This window comes from Phalacrocorax aristotelis, chromosome 12 (assembly GCF_949628215.1).
Source record: "Phalacrocorax aristotelis chromosome 12, bGulAri2.1, whole genome shotgun sequence".
Taxonomy (NCBI): Eukaryota; Metazoa; Chordata; class Aves; order Suliformes; family Phalacrocoracidae; genus Phalacrocorax; species Phalacrocorax aristotelis.
The window spans coordinates 16,033,475-16,050,509 of NC_134287.1; positions in this window are offsets into that span (position 1 = coordinate 16,033,475).

Genomic DNA, 17,035 nt, shown 5'->3' on the forward strand with positions numbered 1-17,035 from the left:
CTATTTGCTCTGAATGAAACATTATTTTTACAGTGAGTCCTCATTTTATGGCAGACACATGCTTGTTAAAGTTGCCATTGTTTGTGTGGAAAGTGGGAGGAAAAAAATGCCAAGGGGAAAAACTGGCAGATGCTTTACCTTAGAGCATCCTAGCTATTTTTAAGATGGCTTCTGCAGCCCTGGCTCCAGGAAGGAGTCACTAGCACAAGCAGGCTCGCTGACTGCAGTTAGGTTGCAGCACCTCAGGTTGCAGAACTTGGGAAATGTGGCGCCCAGAGCAGGGCATCAACTTTTGCTCCAGATCTTAATTATGGCTTTCAGAGATGAACTCTTTAATTGCTGAGGCAGGCTCCTTTTGGGAGAAGGGAAATGCGGTGAGGTGGCAGTTGTACTACTGCAACCTGCTGGGGAGGCAGAGGTGGGAGGAAGGAAGGCAGAGTCTACTGCTTCTTCTTGTGAGACTTGCAGAGCAGTCTGTGTGCTGTGACCATGTCCACACCTGCTTGGAAAGGATCCTTGCCTTGGGCACATGCATAAGGAGCAGAAGGCTTATCCGCTGGGCACCTAGCTTCACCCACAGAAGATGGGAGAGCGCCTTACCTCTCTGAAGTGATAGGGAGAAGGTGTTTTTAATTCAAGTGGAGGAACTAGCTGCTTCAGTTTTATTGCAGAATTATGCTAGTAATACATCCAGATTACTGAAGCTCACAGTAAGGAAGTCAATTTATAATGACTTTGCCATTGTCCTGTTGCTAATGTGTCACATTTGATTCTCCTCAGCTGGCTTTGAAAGGTCTCTTTGAGGAAGGAGGAGATAGCACCCTTGCTTATGAAAAAGGCAAATTATACCCAGGGGCAACATTGCTGCACAACAGGAAAAGGCCAGCCTCCTCCCAGGAGACATGGCCCCAAATTAAATGCAAGTAATTTCCTGACTAACCTGTGATTTCTATCTGGTTGTGGCTTCTGGCATACAGCTAAGTCTCCGGTTCTGCTGTTCTGTTCAACAGGTCTCACATGTGCTTTCACTTTCATTTCCAAACTTTAATACCAAACAGCCCATCCACAACCTGCTGCTGAGGCAGCAAAGGCCATGGACACTGGCTTTGTGTTGTACAGCCATGGGCAGGAGGAAGGACTGCCTGCCTGGGGGACAACCCATGAAAGGGGTGCCTTAACCACGATAACAATGTGCCAGCAGAGGAGGGAGGAGTGGGGAGAAGAGCAACATGTTGCTGCAAGTGGTTCCTCTGCATCCCATATGCCACCCAACAGGGTTTTGTGTCTGGCTGCTCCCTTCCCTCTCACCAACGTAAAAGTGATGGAGCTACCATAGGCATGGGGCTGGAAGAACCTATGCCAATAACATTCTTCTCTACTGCAGGCAGGTCTCCATCAAGAATATCACTGGTATTAGGTCAAAGTGACTTTTTTACAGCACCAGCAGAAGATTCAGTGACAGATTAGAAGGACCTCTTAGCTGTCCTATGGCTGGCTGGACATCGGCTAGGGAGGAGACACCTTGGGAATGGAATGAGTGGTAATGGGCTCCATGGAGCATGTGATGCAAGAACAGAGGCTTTGAGAATAACATAAATTACATTCAGCTTTTCTGTGGTTACTTCTAGGAGAAAGCACTGCCTGGAAGGAAGGAACAGGGGATGCAAGAGCCTGCAAGCTCCACTGGGCAAGTGACGACAGATTTACTTTACTAAAAGTACTCTACCTCAATTATCCCAAATACCTGTCTCCCTTGTACTTTTACAGCATTTGCGGATAATTCTATGGACACTGTAGCACTTTTGCATTGGGAGCTATCTGTTCAGTAGATCACCTGCATATGGGCTACAGGCACCACTGAAATAACCTATGTAGGTAGAATCAGGGTGAATCAAATGGCTAACCTTTTTAGTAATCTGTATGGTGGTTGAAAAGTCCATTAGAATAAATGCAGGGACATGAGAGAATCATCTCTAGAAATTATCTAAAGTTTAAACTTACGTGTGTGTATGTAGCAAAACAAGACAACAGCTCCCTTACTGCTACTTGATATCAGGAAAGATGGTAAATTATCACAGAATCACAGAACGGTGGGGGTTGGAAGGGACCTCCGGAGATCATCTCGTCCAACCCCCCTGCTTGAGCAGGCACACCCAGAGCAGGGCCACAGGAACGCATCCAGGCGGGGTGTGAATGTCTCCAGGGAAGGGACTCCACAGCCTCTCTGGGCAGCCTGTGCCACTGCTCTGGCACCTGCACAGGAAAGATGTTTTTTCTCATATTCAGTTGGAACTGCCTGTGTTCCAACCTGTGCCCATTGCCCCTTGTCCTGTCATTGGGCACCACTGGAAAGAGCCTGGTCCCATCCTCTTGACACCCGCCCCTCAGATATTTACAAGTATTGATGAAATCCCCCCTCAGTCTTCTCCAGGCTCAACAAACCCAGATGTCTCAGCCTTTCTTCATAAGGGAGGTGCTCCAGCCCCCTGATCACCTTGGCAACTCTCTGCTGGACTTGCTCAAGCAGTTCCCTGTGCTTCTTAAGCTGGGGGCCCAAAAATGGACACAGTACTTCAAATGTGGTCTCACTAGGGCAGAGTAGAGGGGGAGGATAACCTCCCTCAACCTGCTGGCCACACTCCTTTTAATGCATCCCAGGATACCGTTGACCTTCACACATTGAATTATTTTTTCTTAATGAACAAAGACTGTAAGGAACTATACACTCAAAAAGCATTAGAGTAGCTGTAATATTTTATTCGGATCAAGCTGGAGAAAGAAGCAATATTACTCTTTCAACATTTAAGGACCAGGGTAAAATATTTTTTTTGTGTTGGTGTTACAATTTCATTTGGGAATACTGTTTTGCCACTGTTGAGTTTTTTTAACCTAAATAGGTAATCTCTAGTGTGTCTAGTCATATCAGTCTTCCTTCCACTGGTAATGATAGAACTTTTACCAGTGTGAGTAAATTCATACTGGTCACCGTGTTAAAAAAAGACTATAGCATAAAAAGACTGTACCATTTTTATTATGTTGATATAATCAAAATAATAAAACCTGTGTGTGTAAACGATAAGGGTTATTAGTGCCATGTTGTTGAGAAATAAGCACAGGAACAGCAGTGAATGAATACATCTGAAATAAGAACCTAATTCATATAATAAGCAATAGCTTGCACAAATGTAATCAGGTGAAGAACTACTACATGTGTAAGTAGATAATCTGGCTGGGAGAAATTTAGATTTGATGTGCAGGACTTAAATGGTCAGTCTGCTCTGGATTTTTGTTGTGAAAATGCCTGTTTGTTTTCCATCACAGTGGTTTTCAGGTTGGGGGATTAATTTTAATTTCTGAAATAACTGGCCTATATCAAAAAGCACAGATTCCAATTTGGATTTTGACTTACTGCTACCCAAAGTACAGGTTTCCTTCTCAACATCTCTATCTTAGGCCCAAATGAACTCCAAAGTCCAAGTAGAAACAGGTAATGTTGCCAGTTTGATCCTCATTTGTGATTAAAACCATGTGAGAAATGATCAGTTTAGGCAAGGTTTCTTCACAAGATTAAAAATAGGTGGTGAAGCTTGGTGAAAAAGTTCAGAAATATTTTAATGCCCCCAGGCAGTGCTTGTTTGTAAGAAAACAGGTTTTCATAGGAAACTCTTGCAAAGAGTATTTTCCAATTAATTTTGTGGGGATCATGCCTCAGGTTTTTCGGTAGTTGCTAATGCTTTTGGTACAAAAAAATTTAGTACGTTACAAGACATATGTAGCTTGAGATATATATATGTATAAAAAAAACCTCTTGAGAAAAAATATTTTTTCTTTTTCTTTTTTCTTTTTTTTTGTTCTTGGACTTAAACTTTGGCTTGGATGAACTTTTTTTTTCAGTGAAATGTCCCTGTTTACAATAGGAATATTGAACGTTTCATTTTCCTGAGTACTGCTTCTGAGGAAATGCCACAGCATTGTATTTACAAGATACCCTGAACTGTCAGTTTCCTTGAAACACAATGTATTTAATACAAAGCCATTAAGCCTTGTAAAACTGTCAAAAATGTAAATGACACTTGTAATAAAACCTTGTCGTGTGACTGGCTCTAGCTAATCAGGGTTGATGATATCACTGCAGCTGATCACGGCTGGTGCTATGTACATTTCGACAGCTTTATGACCTGCATGGATTTGTGTTATTAAAATTGTACAGTTTTGTAAGGAATTTGGGATTTAATAAAGCAGCAGAGAAACTACAAAAGGGACAATATATCCCACTAAAAGTGAGCCAGGCTTTAAAAAAATAATATAAACAGATATAGCGCATGAACGCGCGCGTGTGTGTGTGCATGCGAATAGGGAAACCAGGAGAGGTTCTCCTTTCCTAACTCACGCCGAGTACGGGCTGCTCATATAAACCACTTTTATGTATTTATAGCTCGGCAAATACCTTGCATCTGCGAGACCATAAAACAAATTACAATGTATCCAATTGCTTCAAGGTGGCAAATTGTGCTTAAACTTAATGACTTGTACAGATTATAGGAGAAAGAGCATTACCTGTTTAATGTCTGTTTTAATAAGTAATTCCCAAACAAGTATAGTAAATGGGAGGTTGGGGTTTTGTTTTGGTTTGTTTCTTTTTATTATTTCTTTTCCCCCAAGATTTAAATGGAGTGGGCCTTCACCCTTGCAAAGGCTAGGTAATGCACCATTTTATTTATTTTGCGATGCTTGGAACTGCTCCCCAGAGTACAGACATGTCAGAAAAGGAGCGACGAGGATACATATTCTCCCAATAATCTATAAATTCAACCTAATGGGGCAGATATCAGAAAAATGTGTTGGATTGAAGGGACATAAATCACCCCTGGTTTCCTGGCATGAGCTGGCACTGTGTGCCTTATATTTCAGCCAAATTATTCCATTTGTTTCTGAAGATATTTTAATCCCTCATGACCTCAAACTTCCCGTGAACCAGGGCCCGAACAAAAGGCCGCCCACTGTCTTTGCAGTAAATCTGTTGTCTCCCTTCTAGGCCCGCAACCTGGGATCATAGATCACCCCTGCACCGCATCTTGCTTCAATTTACTCAATTAACTCGAGTAAAGCACTTGTAAGTTTGCAGATGTTGCTTTATTATCAAGGCCTAAAACGTACACGAGGGTTCAGGAGCCCGAGGTTACGGGAAGGTTGTGTGAGGGGGAGGGAGGGCCGCGCAAGGCACAGGCCTCCCAGCCGCCTCCTTGGCCGGCAGCCCCGGGCCCACTCCCCGGCCAGCCCACCGGAGCCCTGAGAGGCATCTGCCTTTTGGGGGCTGCCTGATGTTATCTCGCGGAAAGATAGGATACGAGAAGTAGGTATTCCACATCGAGATGAGATAGCGTCGTGATTAACAGATGTTTAATTGGGCCATTCATCAAACGAAGAACCTGCCTAAAAGTCAGCGAGGCTAAGTAAATTATTTCCAACCCTGCAGGTGTTGGACTGGCAGCTCTATTACTCTTCTGGAAATGGGCTTTAGAAGATTTTTATATGAAAAGATAATTTATTTCTATGAGGTATTATATTGTGCCTATATTTATGTAATACACTTTCAGGTTTGGGTCCGGTCCTCCTTTATCTTGCACAATGGAATGAACTGGGGAGGGACAGGAGGAAAACCAGTCACCTTCTCACCGCATCACTCAGAGTCTTGTGTCACGTTATTTAATAACTTCTCAGCAGCCCGTAGCTATGAGGTAGAGGACAAGTCTGTGAGAAAATCTTACAACAATAACTGGGTAAATCAATACACTCAAAACCCAGGGTTTGATCCTGGCCAAGGTGGTACAGAGGCAGAGGGGCTTGGGCGTAGCATGGGGTCAGGAGCCTCCCAACTTTTCACTGCCTGCTGGTCTGAGGTTATGATATGGATTTATACCTGTTCGTGTGCTTTGCCCTCCTTTGATTCTTAAGTTCAAATGAGTCCTAAGTCTCAAAAAAAAAATAAATCCGGAAAGTACAAAAGGTTTCAGGTGAAAACCACATTAAAAAGGGCAGGTTTTCAGCGAGTTTGCAGCAGAATTATAGACCTGTGAGATTCTGTCAGGAACATGGTGCATGTTCATTTAAAACACCTGCAGATTTAGAAATTATTTTAACAAATATTAGACCCAACCTTTAGCAGGGATGAGTTGCCAAAGGCCCACTTACTTCATGGAAACCCCATCTCTTTACATTAGCTGACAATTTGACCTGGAAACAGAATGTCAATACATTGTGAAATCAGTTACCAAGTGAGTTCAGCATCATTGCAGATTTCACAGCAAGTTTCATCCAGGTGTAAACATAAACTGTGTTTTTCAGGAAGCTCAACTTAATTTAGCCTTCATTCATTCCCCTCTTCACCACTTAACCAATTTAAAGTGCATTTGTGGTGGTTACAAAAGTACTTATCTGTAATTCCTGTGGACCATTTTCTTCCAGCTGCAGCTTTCTCCTGTCAGTCTACAGTCGTTGCAACAGAGAAGTCTTTGGAGCTGCTGTGATGCCTATTTCTGCAGTGCACAGGAAAGGGAGGAAAATCCTTGGCAGCCTCTCCATCTTTTTCATTAACCTCTGTGAAACAGTGACAATCTAAAATACGCCTTTTCCCTTGGGCAAATTTCTTCAGTGGGACATGGCTAGAATTACTGGAGGCTCTCTAGCATATTTTCTGGAATTTCCTAAGCCTGTATTACTCCTAAACTGAGGAGCGGATAGGGCTTTTTGTGTGAGCAGAACACTTGCTGTGAAAGAGCAGGAGTAGCAACACCAACAACAACAGCTATCAGGCTTTATCTTGCCTGTAGTCTAGCTCCATGATCACAAGGCAGTTGATAGCATATTTCATGCTAATGCTTTTTGTGATCTTTATGCCACTTGCAAGTATCTGAGATAAGACCAGATCTCTGGAACAGCAAGAACAGAAAAGAAAAACAAACCTGTATTCCTGGATATCTTTCATCCTTTATGGCATTCAGCCTATGCACAGTATGCTGATAGTTTTACGGTTTTTCAGCTTTGCATGCATCTTTATCAGGCTGTCTTGGACTTAAAGGGTTTTGGCACATGAAACCCTTTCTAATGGTGACAGCGACTGAGCAGACTGGAATGAGTTAAGTGAGGCCCGATTCTGTCGGTTTTTCCTGCCTCATCTAAACTGAAGCTTGGGTTTGATAGCAAGCCAAATTTTTAGTCCTCAGTTTTCAGTATCTGTAATGCTTTAAATAGAGAAGCCAAACTATATCTCAGGGGGAGTCACATGGCTCACAAATGTGGATACAAATGGGTTCATATAATTTTGTGCAATATTTTGTGTGTGAAAGTCTCTCAAATTCTTCTTGGCTTTTAAATTTCATAAGAGAGTCTTTAATTACTCTTTGAATATGCCATTACATTTCTTTTTTTACTCACAGCATTTTTTTTTAAATAGTGGTCTGTTTTGTTTCTATATATAATAGAAGTTAATAAAATATGTGCCAGAAGCCAAAAATATGATGAGCTATAAGGCATACTCCAGACTGTAAGGAAAAAGAAGAAAGAGCTGGCCTGTAATTCCACAGCCTATCACTATTTCTCCTTAGAATAGATATTACTTTTGGTCTGTTTCCCCCAAAATGTCTGGCCTGAATCTAAATAATTCTCCCCCTTTCTAAATCTGTAGCTCACCAATTTGTGCTCATTTAAAGTCTGTCCCCTGTGCCAAAAACTGGCTATCATTCAAGTCCAAAGTCTAATTCTGAACTAGAAGTTCCCTGTGTCATTTTCTTAGACAGTATCATCAGTGTACCCAGGTTGGATCAGATCTGTTGACCTGATACAGCTGGGGAAGGAATCTCAGCAACATGCTATAGGTCCATACATTTATTCAGTTTTACTGCTACAGTAGGAAGGAGCAGGTCTATGAAAGCATCACCTTGCTGTTCCTGCATCTTCGAGTGGCCACTGTGGCCCAAGTTCATTCCCCCTCTCTTTAGACCCTTAACTTAAGCACCTGTGTTAAGAAACTGGTAGCCCAGTTCCTGTAGGCAACGCACAGGGATAGAAATATTACCTGAGCTGCCTCCCTGTCTCTGCTCCATAGAGGGAGCTTGGTGATAGGACTCTTGAGATGCTGGCCTCTGGTTTATGAACATTAACTGTCATAAGAAAGAAATTTGTCCATTAATCAAGCTATTGGAGTCAGTATCCTAGAAACAGTTGGAACTTGACTTTTAAGCAGTTCTACATGTCACTTTTTCTACACATTTGGCATAACTAACTCATCTGAACCGTGGTGAATGTTTTGTCTGATACTCTGCTGTCTGGAGATGGTTAGCAGGCTCTCAGGAGAACAAGACTCAGTCACAGCACTTATCACATATATGGGTACATTTGTGACAAATGTCTGGTCTTCCCCTCCCTGCCAAACTCAGCTAAATATGTGCACAAATAATCAGGCCGACTTTGCTGCTTTTGGTAGGGACATGCCATCAACAAGTGACGTGCTAGGAAGTGACCACCATGTCTTTATGAAAATGTGCAAGTGACACTAATGGTTCTTCACATAAAAAGAGGTATAGAAATCTCTTCAGCAACTGACGTAAACTGAACCTGCTGCTCTCATATCTATTCTCCTATCTTTCAATAGAAAGAATACCTTCTGACTTAGAGTCCATGTTGCAGTGGATATAACTTATGCAGGATGAAGTGGAGGTTGCTGAGCTTGTCTAACACCTTGCTGTTGCTGAAATGGGGGGTTCTTACTCTTCCCCTTTCTTCCCTACTTTTCTGTCTCCCATTGCACTGCCAGCCTGATAAATCCCCCCATCCCCGCACTAAGTTTTTTCAGGCCTTTGCTGGCCTCATGTGACCTGGTATCCTGGCAGAACGACCAGCAAGGCTGGAGCAAAGTATGTGGAGGAGCTTGGAGCCAAGAGCAGGCAAGAGCAAGGTAGAGATGGGACTTCCCTGTTCAGTGACGGTGAACTGAGACATTGGCTACTTCAGTGACAGACATACCTAAGCCACTGCTAAACAAGATGACTTTGGGGTTTGCTAGCCTTATAACTCCATGCGAATTAGATGTCTCTGCTGTCACCTAGCAGCTGGCATGTGAGAAGCTGTCTTTGCTCCGCTCCTTTCTATCAATACACCAGCTGTCAGCTATTGATAAGCTGCTATCAAAACCTGTTAGCTAAAAGCTTATTTGGGTGTAAATATTATGGCTCCAGCCGCTGTGATGTTGGTGCTGTTTTTGACAACTTACAGTCAGGAGACAACCATTGAATTAAAAGGGAGATGGGTCAGATCTCAGCCTATAAAACACAGGCGCATCATCTCAAGCACGGCAAGGTCTGTGGGGAAGCAGTATCCTTTACTGGTACAGTTACTGTTGAAAAAACAGCAGCATCTACAAGGCTTCCTTCAGTTTCTGTTGTGACTTTCTGCATGATCTTCACAGTCCAGGAATGCTGGGTGGAAAGAGTGCATGGTTATACCGTGCCACCACTTCTTTCTTTCCAAACCTGCATTTGCAAACCATTCTGAAACCATCTTCTTGTGATGAGGTACATCTTTTTACCCTGTTGTTTCTCTGGGACCTTGCACTCAGGACTGTGCACTAAATAAAGATCTCTAATTAGCCTATATTTACCAGTTATTTTATAGAGCTATGTTGCACTACAATATTAAAAGGCATTTATTTCAACAACCAGTGTGGATGATGCATTCTCAGGCCTTTTCTATAAGAATAGGCAGGGTCATGCTGTGAGCTTGTGTGTTGAAATGTCTGTGTGCTTATTCCAGCTGTGTCTACCGGGCATTCACAATTCTTTCTCCCTACCTATCTGGTTCTGTTCTTAAACCTGCTAAAGCAGGCCCTCTCTGCGCTAGCACTGCTGCTGGGGCCTGGGAACATTTTCAGCTGATTAGACCATTCAACATTGCTGCACTTGGGTTCTCACCAGCATGTCTTCTTCACTTTGTCCCACATGTCTGGGTTAACCTTCCTTTCCCCTTACAAATCATTCCTTTGCAAACTACTGGCACCTCTACCCACATATTTTTCCTATGCGCTTCAGTAGGAAATGTACGAAATCAACGTACCTTAAAGAGCATCGCAAGCAGGTCAAACTTTATATTCCTAATGAAAAGTCTTAACAATGTTGCTTCGGATTCAGGTGCTTCAGATTCTTTCTTTTATATATGATTTTATGCGGTATCTTAAAAACAAGTTCCAGGAAATTCCATTTGGCCTTGTTGCGAATCATAAGCCTACTGTGTCTCTTCTCTGAATACTAGCTTGGCTTTGCACAAATCTACATAGAAAATGATCAGAATAAAAATGTGCATTGAATTCACCAGAATATGTTGAGACTTTTTTTTAGTTTGTTGTCAGTATGGAAAGTTGAACAAAAATATTTTGTCAAAATAAAAAAATGTTTGGGAGATGTGTGTGGATTGAAATGATAACTAAAATCACAATTTCATTACAACAGAATTGAAAGTTTGATTCCAACATACATATTCTAAATAGAATATTTTTTTTAAAAAATAAAATTTCAGAAGATGACCATCCACAGGTGGTTCTAACCTGGGGAATGGGCATGTTCTTTTTCGGCTCAGGGATTCAAATCCTACCTTTCAATTTCAATCAACTGTTGAGAAAAATAACGGCAACTCATGAAACTTTGGTATTTAATCTTTATTTTTTTTTCAAGAAAAGTAAGAAACATCTCTGTGCAGAAAATTTAAAGCAATATAATGGTCATCCAGCACTCCTGGGAAGCTGGACTGTGCTTGAAGAGTCAGTGATTTTGAAATAAGTCCTTTGTTCTTTATTTGCAATATCAATAGCAGAATCCCCATCAGAGACAGGGACTAGGACTGTCCCAGTAAAAGACATTTTGGATGCCTGGGGATTTTTTTTTGCTATTGAAAGTCATGAGATCTCAGATCCTGTCAGGTATACTGAAGGCTGTTTTGTTGGCAGTGGTTAAGTTTTTTTTCTTTTTTTATATAAGCAAATTTGAATAATATGCAGCAAATTGAATGACAGATACAATTTTGAAGGCTAAAAACCTAAAACCTTTAAGCAGTGATTTAAAAGCTAATTATTATGGATATAGCTATTCAACATTCATTTCTTAATATTGTTCCCTCAAGAAATAGTGATTTAGTCAACCAATTATTTTATCTCTTTTAGGGATACTTTCTTAATTGCAAAACAATCTAAAAATATAATCAGCATGCTAAATACATGTGGTATCTTGTTTAGAATGCCATGTTGGAGGAAGAATGCAATTAAACTGTCAAAATGTAATTGTTTCTCATATTTAATTTAAAGAGGCTGATTCACATTTGCTTTTCATGTTTAGAAGTTAAAAAACAAAGCAAGCTACTAGTACAACTACTAGTTTTTAATAAAGACAAATAAGCTTGGAGCACTGACGAAAGCTGCCTCTGTCATGAGATATTGCTATCAAAAGATAGGCAAGCATTCACATTTTTTCATTCCTCACGTAACTGCAGTTCAGAATTCAGAGTTTCAGTATGTGAAACGATATTGGTAATTCCAGGTGCAGCTCTGACATCAGGTGATGTGTAAATTGCACACTCTCCATCCGCCCCATTGCCTTTGGAGCCACTGCTCCTAAGACATGTCTTCCACGCATCGGTGTTTCTTCCTTGCCACTGGAGGAAGTTTGGAGGAAGGGGATCTTAGGCTGGGATCCATCAGATTCAACTTTTTTTCCCCCATCACTCCTGCTCCAGAAGAGGGGAAATATGCAGACCTGTAATGAGTTCACCTGCATCCAAAACCACCTGCCTGGTGACAGATAGTGCTGATTTGCCTTTTTAGCCATTCCACACTGAGTGACAACATAAACAACAGAGCAGCACAGTCCTGGGACTGCTGTTTCACAGGAGACAACCTCCAGTGTATGGAAGGAAATGCTAGACCCGTTTAGGCATGTTCGTTACCTTCAAAGACAGGTCTTAGCAGAGAATTCTCCTACTTATGCAGATGCATGCAGATATTTTCAGCATGGTGTCAAAAGAACCAGTTTTTGCTTCCAGGTCAGAATAAATAGGTTTTTCTTCTTTTCTTTTAAATGTCATGTTATTTCAGCAATCCTATACACCTTTTTTGGTAGCAAATGACTTCTTAAAATTTGTATGACATCCATTTAAGGAAAACCTTTGAGTGAAATTAATCCAAGTCTGCTGGCCCATGTCAAGTTGTCAGGAGCTTTTAAATCCCACTTATCTCCTGAGCAAAGATAGAAGCCCTGTGGAATCAGTAGCACTGGAATCTAACTTCAGATCTTAGATGGGGTGGAAATCTTCTAGTGAGCACCACACTGAGTTTCATTGTGTTAATAAATGCAGTATCACAAATTATTCCAATCAACTCATCTGAACATCTTACACTTGGGCATTGGTGCCTTAAGTGGCAGGCATTCTGGGGAACAGGCATCAAACACACATACAAATGCAGGACAAAAGTCATGGTCATACACACATTTACAGAAGTGCATGCCTGCTTTGCCTTGATGTGTTACCTAACAGTTTATCTGGGGAATTGTACTGTCATTAAAATGTTCCCATTTAATTACTGTTTAAGTGAAAATATAGACTACTGGGATGTTTTTGTAATTGTATTGTTTCTTGTGTATTATTTGTATCCTACATAAATTATTATTGCTATACAAACTGGGTGGATTTACTTTTATTTCAGATTATAGGTTTTGTCAATTCTGTAACTAGAACAACAAAGAGCACTAGTAGATTGTTATCCTGTCTATGGCGCAGCCTTTAAAGAGGGCCGAGACATCAGCTTGGCAGGTGGGTTTCCCACCTATTTGTTGCCAGCAGAGTAGATCTGCAGGTTTATTCTTACACACAAAGGCAGGATCTAGCAGAAAGACGTTTAAAGCTCTGTCTGCCTCTATCCCTGAACATCTCCCCTTCTCCTTACATTACTCTCCTTATTTCATAACATGGTTGAGCTGCAAGTGAGCTGCTGTACAAGAAGGGAGCATTGTTGGTGCAAACTGAAGTCCTAACAAGGTCTGGTGAAAAGATCAAAAAGGTTTACAGCTATCCCAAAGCTGAATGGCCATGGATTTACACAAAATTGCAGGTGGCACATCCCTCACTATAGAAAGAAATCCCTGATGAATATTTTCTGCTGTAGCCTTACCCAAAAATCCAAGCCCAAGTAAGATATGCAACATGGAAAAAAAGCCTGCCCATGCAGTTGGTGGAAATGGTGCTTTATAACAAAAAATGCTGGAGGACTTCAGGGCCACAGGCCCTGCCTAGAAATATAGTGATGGGCCCATAACACGTCTCTCTGTTATTTGCATGATTCTTGGGTAGCAGCTAGGGAACAGGCAAGGAAAGAGACATAGAGCCCATTCTGTCTGATTTAAAAGTTATTTGAGTATTTGGCCTCAAACACATGAAACCAAATCCTATCCACGTTTTGGTTTTGGTTTGTGTCTGTATTGTTCTGCCCCACCATAAGATGGCAACTAGATTGTAGAAACCCAGGAGTCTCCACCAGAGTTGACCTGTGCTGCCTGCAGGCTTTTGCCACTTCTGTGGCAGTGTGGAGGGGTAGAGAGGGTCCAGGGTACATCAGGATGCTGAAAGGCTCCTCTCTGAGCCACTTCCAGGCCCTTCACTGCCACATTTACCAGCTAGCAAGCTCCAGGGTAAAGAAAGGCATTGTAGCTGCCACTTTCCCTCCTCTGTGTTACCACCACCTTTTTAGCATGCTTCTGACCTGAAACCAGGGCAAGTCTGGGCTACAGATGCCGTGTTTGTATCTGCTCCCTCCGAACCAAGGAAGAGCCCTATATCCACAGCCAGAAGTGTGAGAGAGGGTGCGTTTTAACAGCTTGATCCTGCAGATCCTCAAGTCCTGCCCCAGCTCTCAGTGGCTCCACCAAGGTTCTGTCAGACGTGGAAGCAGATGAAAAACTCCCTCATCATCCATACTCTCCTGCAGCCATCCTCACATGAAAAAACTAATTTGCGTATGCCAGGCCAGGCTTTGACTTGACTCTGGGAATTTCATACCAGATTTGTATCTGTAAGAACAGGCATTAGGGTTGCCAGTTTGAAATATGACAAAACCCAGCCGCCTCAGACAAATGGCTGCTACCCACGCTCAGCTTCGTCTGCACATGTGTGGTGCTCGGGATAACAACTGCCAAGTCTATAGTAAAAGAGGCCAGGCAGGAAGCCAGCCACATGGCAACTCTAAATGATATTAATAAGACTTTATAAAAAGTTAAAAGCACAACATAGCTTTTCAAAGTGTTTCTTAGAGATCTCTACATATGCATAGGTGTTTCATGTCTATGAGATAGAGGCTTGGGGTAAATTTAATGCACTTTTCTGCCTAAGTATTTTTTTTCCCTCCTGAAAGCTGTTGATATAAACTGGGACTCATTAAAAACACCTTGTGTTTTGTTTTTAGAAATCTCGAATTGTATGTCGTTCCCTGGATCATTAGAAAGTGATGTAGCATCAGCAACTATTCTGAAGGAACCCTGTCTTGCAAGGAACAAAATATTCTTGCTGTGTCAATAGCAGTAAAAGGGTGCTTAGCACCTTTCAGGAGATGCTGAGTGTCTCTCCCAGGCCTAAGTCCAGAGATAGCATTCCCAAAGGACAGATACAAGGATATTAAAAAAGACTTTGATCAAAGAAATATTGCTTCTTTCCTCCTTTCACTAAGCAGATGTGCAACGTGTCTTGGGAAAGAAATAGAAAAATTCCTGAGTGATTTATTTGATGAACCTAGTTTTAACCCAGGTTATTGCATGCCTGATACGGTGATGCTGGTTATTAGTTTCCAGTTGAAAATGACCAGATAGAGGACATATTCACTTCATCAATATAATACATTTATTGGTTGTCAAGAAAGTCACATCACACAGATATGTAAATCTGTCACTTTGTCTTAAAAGTGTATTTCTCTATTACAATGTTGCTTGATGTATGTTTTAAGGCAGTAAGACCTTTTAAATATTAAAAAAAAAAAAAACAAGACAAGGGGGAAGATTTGTCTATTCAATCACAGGATTTAAGACATTAAAAGCAGATGCATCATTTATAAAAGTAGGATTTTATCAAATGCCATTGTAAATGAAAGAATCATACCTACCATATGTAGATATGTGAATTAAAGAAACCACCTTTCCCAGGAAAATTAACAAACTCTTTTTTTTTTTGCTAGCATTAAGATGGATTAGTCCATGAAGCTGGTTACTAGTTGACCACAAATCTTGATTTGCTGTGTCAAAACTAAAATAGAATAGAGTCTTTGCTTACATTATATAAAAAAGAAATGTTTTTCATTCTGTTTATATGCCACTGAAGTACTCCTAGCTTTGAAAAAAATACATTCAACATTGGAAGTAAAGGAACTCAAAGAAGTTTAGTTGCAATTTAATTCTGTTCTTTACCGTTAAAAACTGCAAGAACTGTCAACAGCAATAAATATTAAAAATAGCAAGAAACTCACTAATCTGCATTTGTCTCTTCAAAATGTGCAAAACTGTTTTTTTTGAAATATGATGGCATTCTATAGTTCAAAACAAAAAATAACATCTAGCACCATGACATATTATGATACTAATCCTTCACAAGGGTCCAATGCTGCGATGGTGGCATGTGATCGCTAACAACTCCCCCTGCTCTGCATAGAGTAAGACCAGGTTGCTCAAGGACCCTGAAATTCTGAACCAGAGCCTCATTTTTTTTTCTGTTGGCTGTATTTTTTTGTGATGGGACAGAGCAATAAGGCACATGACTCACTTGAGTCGACATGAAACCTGTCAATCATTACAGTGAGACTTGTATCAGGCTCTTCAGGAAGTAGCTTAAGACAATGGTTTTTCTGTAAGCTAGGAATGATGTTAAATGAAAACAAATATTATTTATTTGGATCATGCAATAGTAAGTGAGTTATAGTGTGTGTGTGTTAGCTACCAGTACAAAAGCAAAGGAACTGTAGGACTGTAGGGGAATAGACAGGGATCGGCGACCGGAAGATCACGGGCTGTGACGGAAAGATAGACTCCTCCCCATAGGAGTGGCAGGAACAGGAAGCGCAAGAGCTATATAAGCGTGTGACGCAGCTAAATAAACGGATATTTTGTATCCATCATATTGATGTCTGTGCATCACTGTCCCCAGGGTGGGTAGAGCCCTGTGTCCCGGAGATATGCGGCCCAAGATAAGTTCTCCCGTAGAAGCGTACAGCTACATAGGACTAAATAAGAGACCTCTATCTGGCAATGGAAAGAAATTCTCACCGCCTTTGAACAGATACCACACTCTGGGGCTATTTCAGCAGGTCCTCCGTATGTAAAACTGCCACTGAACAAAAAAATCATCTACGTTTGCAGTGCCTCTGGAATTGGTGCTATATGGTCAGGGTTAATACACATTGTAATTTACCAACTGGATGTCCTTGCTGAAAAGGAAGTTGTCAGTACAGAGGAGAACATGAGAATTAATTCATATGCAACCAGTTTAAAATAAGGTGAGGTAAGCATGATAGTGGGAATTACAAAGCATGTCAGAAAGGAAATAAAAAGAAGAACACGGTAAACCAAGTAATTAAGATACAGATTTTTAACTTAATTTATTAGGGCTATAGATGCACAGAACTGTAGGGGAGGAGATCTTTCAGTCTAGTCTAAGGTGTTCTAACCTAAAATTTTAGTGGAGTTCATGACAGAGATTTGAAGCAGATAAGAAGTGTGGGTCTGGGGTTTGGCCTCTCCGACTGAAATTGGTTGTTGATAACCAGATCTTTGGTTCTAGTTCATCTCCAGTGAATACTCACCTAAGCCTAATATAACCAGCCTTTAGTTCATCAGTTTCCATTATAAAGCCTACATTGTTACAGCCCACCACTTTGCAAAACATAATTCATTATAGTGGAAAAAGAAAGTTAAGACAAAAAAGACACTGAGGTTCATTATAGCCTGAGCAGCTTCACTGGTGT